The sequence below is a fragment of the Budorcas taxicolor genome, chromosome 9, assembly GCF_023091745.1.
Source record: "Budorcas taxicolor isolate Tak-1 chromosome 9, Takin1.1, whole genome shotgun sequence".
Classification (NCBI taxonomy): Eukaryota; Metazoa; Chordata; class Mammalia; order Artiodactyla; family Bovidae; genus Budorcas; species Budorcas taxicolor.
In genome coordinates, this window is record NC_068918.1 from 57,132,025 (window position 1) to 57,139,181 (window position 7,157).

The following is a 7,157-nucleotide window of genomic DNA, read 5'->3' on the forward strand; positions in this document are numbered from 1 at the left end:
TTTGCTATGGTCTCTTTTGTTTCCTTTGCATTTATTTCTGCCCTAGTTTTTAAGATTTCTTTCCTTCTACTAACCCTGGGGTTCTTCATTTCTTCCTTTTCTAGTTGCTGTAGGTGTAGAGTTAGGTCATTTATTTGACTTTTTTCTTGTTTCTTGAGGTATGCCTGTATTGCTATGAACCTTCCCCTTAGCTCTCCTGTTACAGTGTGCCACAGGTTTTGGGTTGTTGTGTTTTCATTTTCATTAGTTTCTATGCATATTTTGATTTCTTTTTTGATTTCTTCTATGATTGTTGGTTATTCAGCAGTGTGTTGTTCAGCCTCCATATGTTGGAATTTTAAATAGTTTTTCTCCTGTAATTGAGATCTAATCTTACTGCACTGTGGTCAGAAAAGATGCTCAGAATGATTTCAATTTTTTTTAATTTACCAAGGCTGGATTTATGGCCCAGGATGTGATCTGTCCTGGAGAAGGTTCCATGAGCACTTGAGAAAAAGGTGAAATTCCTTGTTTTGGGGTGAAATGTCCTATCGATATCAATTAGGTCTAACTGGTCTATTGTATCATTTAAAGTTTGCGTTTCTTTGTTAATTTTCTGTTTAGTTGATCTATCCATAGGTGTGAGTGGGGTATTAAAGTCTCCCACTATTATTGTGTTATTGTTAATTTCCCCTTTCATACCTGTTAGCATTTGTCTTCCATATTGCGGTGCTCCTATGTTGGGTGCATATATATTTATAATTGTTATATCTTCTTCTTGGATTGATCCTTTGATCATTATGTAGTGTCCTTCTTGTCTCTTTTTACAGCCTTTGTTTTAAAGTCTATTTTATCTAATATGAGTGTTGCTACTCCTGCTTTCTTTTAGTCTCTATTTTCATGGAATTCTTTTTCACTTTCAGTCTGTATGTGTCCCTTGTTTTGAGGTGGGTCTCTTGTAGACAACATATATAGTGGTCTTGTTTTTGTATCCATTCAGCCAGTCTTTGTCTTTTGGTTGTGGCATTCAACCCATTTACGTTTAAGGTAATTATTGATAAGTATGATCCTGTTGCCATTTACTTTATTGTTTTGGGTTCGAGTTTATACACCCTTGTTGTGTTTCCTTTCAGAGAATATCCTTTAGCATTTGTTGGAGAGCTGGTTTGGTGGTGCTGAATTCTCTCAGCTTTTGTTTGTCTGGAAAGCTTTTGATTTCTCCTTCATATTTGAATGAGATCCTTGCTGGGTACAGTAATCTGGGCTGTAGGTTATTTTCTTTCACCACTTTAAGTACGTCTTGCCATTCCCTCCTGGCCTGAAGAGTTTCTATTGAAAGATCAGCTGTTATCTTTATGGGAATCCCGTTGTGTGTTATTTGTTGTTTTTCCCTTGCTGCTTTTATTATTGGTTCTTTGTGTTTGATCTTTGTTAATTTGATTAATATATGTCTTGGGGTGTTGTGCCTTGGGTTTATCCTATTGGGACTCTCTGTGTTTCTTGGACTTGGGTGATTATTTCCTTCCCCACTTTAGGGAAGTTTTCAACTATGATCTCCTCAAGTATTTTCTCATGGTCTTTCTTTTTGTCTTCTTCTTCTGGGACTCCTATGATTCGAATGTTGGGGCATTTCATATTGTCCTGGAGGTCTCTGAGATTGTCCTCATTTCTTTTAATTCATTTTTCTTTTTTCCTCTCTGATTCATTTATTTCTACCATTCTATCTTCTATTTTACTAATCCTATCTTCTGCCTCCCTTGTTCTACTACTTGTTGCCTCCAGAGTGTTTTTGATCTCATTTATTGCATTGTTCATTATATATTGACTTTTACATTTATTATAGGTCCTTGTTAAACCTTTCTTGCATCTTCTCAATCCTTGTGTCCAAACTATTTATCTGTTATTCCATTTTGATTTCAAGATTTTGGATCATTTTCACTATCAATATTCGGAATTCTTTCTCAGGTAGATTCCCTATCTCTTCCTCTTTTGTTTGGTTTGGTGGGCATTTCTCCTGTTCCTTTCCCTGCTGGGTATTCCTCTGTCTCTTCATTTTGTTTATATTGCTGAGTTTGGGGTGGCCTTTCTGTATTCTGGCAGTTTGTGGACTTCTCTTTATTGTGGAGTTTCCTCACTGTGGGTGGGGTTGTATGGGTGGCTTGTCAAGGTTTCCTGGTTAGGGAAGCTTGTGTTGGTGTTATGGTGGGTGGAGCTGGATTTCTTCTCTCTGGAGTGTGATGAGGTGTCCAGTAATGAGTTACGAGATGTCAGTGGGTTTGGAGTGACTTTGGGAAGCCTGTATATTGAAGCTCAGGGCTGTGTTTCTGTGTTGCTGGAGAATTTGCGTGGTATTTCTTGCTCTGGAACTTGTTGGCCCTTGGGTGGTGCTTGGTTTCAGTGTAGGTATGGAGGCATTTGATGAGCTCCTGTCGCTTAATTTTCCCTATAGTCAGGAGTTCTCTGGTGTTCTCAGGATTTGGAGTTAAGCCTTTTGCTTCTGGTTTTCAGTTTTATTTTTACAGTAGTCTCAAGACTTCTCCATCTATACAGCACTGTTGATAAAATATCTAGGTTAAAATGAAAAGTTTCTCCACAGTGAAGTGCACCTAGAGAGGTGCACAGAGTTACATGGAGAAGAGAAGAGGGAGGAGGGAGTTAGAGGTGGCCCAAATGAGATGAGGTGGAATCAAAAGAGGAGAGAGCAAGATAGCCAATAATCACTTCCTTATGTGCACTCCACAACTGGACTGCTCAGAGAGGTTCATGGAGTTATACAGAGAAGAGAAGAGAGAGGAAGGAGACAGAGGTGGCCAGGAGGATAAAGGGGGGATTCAAAAGGAGAGAGACAGATCTAGCCAGTAATCAGTTCCCTATAGTTCTCACCATCTAGAACACACAAAGAGATTCACAGAGTTTGGTGGAGAAGAGAAGGGGAAGGGAGGAGATAGAGGTGACATGGTGGAGAAAAAGGAGATTGCAAAGGGGGAGAGAGCAGTCAAGCCAGTAATCTCTCTCCCAAGTAAAAATGGGTACTGAAGATTGGGTTCTTAAAGCTACAAAATTGATAATGAATTCCAAAAAGTAAAGATTAAAAATCTAGAGTAGAGGTTGGATTTTCAAAAATACAATATTAAAGAAAAGAAAGAAAAAAAAAAACAAAGTCACAAAAATTATAAATATATATATACATATTTATGAAGTTTGCTTTTAAAAATAGGGTCTTTTTTTGCAAAGTAATAGCAGGTTATAAAAATGAAAATTAAAGGAGTAATAGAGGACTTAAAAATTAAAAAGAATTAAAAAAAAAGAATGATCATAAAAATAGTAAAAATATATCTAGTACTTTCTCTGGTATTGTTTTGGGCAGTGTGGGGTCAGCTCATTTTCAGATAGTTCCTTGGTCCGGCTTATATTTCTCAAGATCTATAGGCCCCTTCCTATGTAGTCCGTACTAACCACAGGGTTTTAATCTATTGCACCTGTCACTTCCAAGGTGGTTCCCTCTGTTTTAGCTTCTTCTGTTTGCTGGTCTCTTCAGTGTCTGATTTCTGCCCTGACATAAGGGGGTGGTAGTGGACACATTTTTGTGCTGACTTGTTCAGTCATGCTGTGAGGAGGGAGGGATGCTGCAAACAAATAGCACTGGCATGTGCTCGTGTTGTCTCGGCCACACTGGGCCTGCCCCTGCTCACGGTGTGTGTGCCTTCCCTGCCCACACTGCTCAGGCTCTAGGTTGCTCCACTGGGAACCGTCCAAGGCCGGCCCTGGGCTGCATGCACCTCCCAGGTCTAAGCTGCTCAGGTTCAGGCACTCAGGAAATACTCAGAGGTGCAGACTTGGTTGGGCCTGCGTTTTGTGCCCTTCCCAGGTCCGAGCAGCTCAGGTGATGAGGTGTTTGGCGGTCACTGCGACTGATCACCTCCCCCGTCCCTGCCGCTTGGTTTTCTGGGTGTACAAGTGGCGCACCTTCTCAGGCGTATGTTGACTGTCCAGAACCCCAAGAAGTCTTAGTCAGCAAAGAAGCCTGCTTGCAGTTTGGTAGAGACTGTCTCTCTGGGGCTGCAATTGCCCCCTTCCAGCTCTGGCTGCCTGTCACCGGAGGGGGATGATCTGCAGCGGTGTCTTACGTTAGGGCTTTTCTCGTGGTAGCTATCCCACAGTCTGGTTTGCTAGCCCAAGTTAGTTCCCTCAGATTGCCCTCAGGGCATTCAGGCCTGGTCCTTACTCTAAGCAATGCAGCTGACGCCTCCCTGCCCAGCCCGTTTGCTAGTGGCGGGTGCAGATGTCTGCGCTGCTTCTCCGCTGGGGGAGTTACCATTGGGCACGTAATCTGTGGATTTTAATTATTTATTTATTTTTCCTCCCAGTTATGTTGCCCTCTGTGGTTCTAAGGCTTGCCACAGACTCGGCAGTGAGAGTGTTTCCTGGTGTTTGGAAACTTCTCTCTTTTTAAGACTCCCTTCCCGGGAGGGAGCTCCGTCCATACCTCTTTAGACTCTTTTTTTGTCTTTTATATTTTTTGTTACCTCCTTTTGAAGACAATGGGCTGCTTTTCTGGGTGCCTGCTGTCCTCTGCCAGCATTCAGAAGTTGTTTTGTGGAATTTACTCAGCATTTAAAAGTTCTTCTGATGAATTTGTGGGGGAGAAAGTGGTCTCCCCGTCCTATTCCTCCACCGTCTTAGGACCGCCCTCATTCTATTTCTTTATTCATGGATATTTTTCTTTTCAGTATATCAACATTTACTCTTTTTTCCAAGATTCATTTCCTATCTTATTCTATTCCTAGATTATTACAGCTCACAACACACTCGCTTTTATCCAATATTTTATGCCTTAAGCCCTTATGGTCCTCTGATTGTATCAGGTCTAACTTTTCTTAACCACATTGGAAGATCTTCAAGGGAAAGCATTATCCTGACTCAGACTTTCAATAGTCTCTTTCCAATTCCAACATCTTTTTCAATTAAAACCCTGCTAAGCAATAAGAATGAGTGAATATTGACATGTGCAAGTAGATTGCTGAATCCTAAAATAATTATAACTGAAATAAACCAGACAAAAAAGAGCACATAACAGCTTGAAATCTCTAGGTAATGTCTAATCTGCAGTGATAGAAAGCAGATCAGTGGTGCCTATGAAGTTGGGGAGTAGGGTGGGGTGAGGAGTTAGTGGCATGTGGGGGTCAGGGAGAGAGTGGACATCAGAGTAGGGAGGTTCTTGAAGGTAAGAATACAAAGGGGAAAAGAAATTTTTTAGAGTAATGCATACGGTCATTATCTATGATGATTGGTCCAAAGCCACAAAACATATATCAGATTTATCAGTAAATACACTTTTAAATGTGTAATTTTTTTGTATGCGTATTATATATTAATAGACCTATTAGAAACTCTACTAAACAAGCAAGAAGCAAACTTTCAGAAGTCCTATTGAACAAGCATTATATCCCTGTTGTTAAACTAAACCTTAGGAGCCCAACTAAAATGCCTCAGTCTAAATTTAAAGATATTTCTTAAACAGGCCCTAACTGATCTTCCCAAAATTACTATCCATTACTTTTTTTACATCCCAATTCTCCTACCAACGTGGTAGTCTTGTTTCTGATACAACCTTCTGTCATTCCTATTTCTGTAATATTCTGGCAATGCCTTTACCATGTTCCTTGGCCCCTACTTTCTTCTTATATAAGGAATTCTCTGTGGTGTTGGAGAAGACTCTGTGGTATTGGAGAAGACTCTTGAGAGTCCCTTGGACTGCAAGGAGATCAAATCAGTCAGTCCTAAAGGAAATCAGTCCTGAATATTCTTTGCAAGGACTGACTGAAGCTGAAACTCCAATACTTTGGCCACCTGACATGAATAACTGACTCATTGGAAAAGACCCTGATGCTGGGAAAGACTCAAGGCAGGAGGAGAAGGGGACGACAGAGGATGAGATGGTTGGATGGCATCACTGACTGGATGGACATGAGTTTGAGCAAGCTCTGGGTGTTGGTGATGGACAAGGCAGCCTGTTGTGCTGCAGTCCACGGGGTCACAAAGAGTCAGATATGACCTAGTGACTGTACTGAACTGAAGTGAAGGGCTTCCTTGATAGCTCAGTTGGTAAAGAATCCACCTGCACTGCAGGAGACCCCGGTGTGAGTCCTGGGCTGGCAAGATCTGCTGGAGATGGGATAGGCTAAACACACTAGTATTCTTGGGTTTCCCTTGTGGTTCAGCTGGCAAAGAATCCACCTGCAGTGCAGGAGACCTGGGTTTGATCCCTGGGTTGGGATGGGAAGGTCCCCTGGAGAAAGGAAAGGCTACCTATTCCAGTATTCTGGCCTGGAGAATTCCATAGACTGTATAACATACATGAGATTGGAACAAAAGCCTAATGGAGCAAATTGTGAATGCTAACAATCATAATGTATATTGTAAAATGTGCAATGAATTCTTGTACATTGTATTATGTACTCTTGTATAATGAACTTTTGATCAATTTTAAGCTGTAACAACTTCACAAGGTGATGTTTATTCTATCATTCTCTAAAATAGTATCAATACATCTCCAGCCAATAATGTGTTAATCTCAGCCTATGGTTGACACTCTTTTCTGAGTTGTTCTTGTACTTAGAGGCCTTATCTTATCTTTGAGGCTTATTGGTGAGATCTCCCCTGGTGGCTCAGATGGAAAGATTCCTTCTGCGATGCAAGAGACCTGGGTTTGATCCCTGGGCTGGGAAGATTCCCTGGAAGAGGGCACTGTAACCCACCCCAGTATTCTTGCCTGAGAATCCGCATGGGGAGAGGAGCCTGGTAGGCTACATTCCATGGTTGCAAAGAGTCAGATGTGACAGAGTGACTAAGCAGAGTCCAACAGCTGTACAGCAGTAATTAACACACCATTGAAAATCAGTCCAATTCAGTTGCTGAGTCATGTACGACTCTTTGCGACCCCATGGACTGCAGCATGCCAGGCTTCCATGTCCATCACCAACTCCCAGAGTTTACTCAAACTCATGTCGATCGAATCAGTGATGCCATCCAACCACCTCATCCTCTGTCATCCCCTTCTCCTCCTGCCTTTAATCTTTCCCAGCATCAGGGTCTTTTCCAATGAGTCAGTTCTTCTCATCAGGTGGCCAAAGTATTGGAGTTTCAGCTTCAGCATTAGTCCTTCCAGTGAATATTAA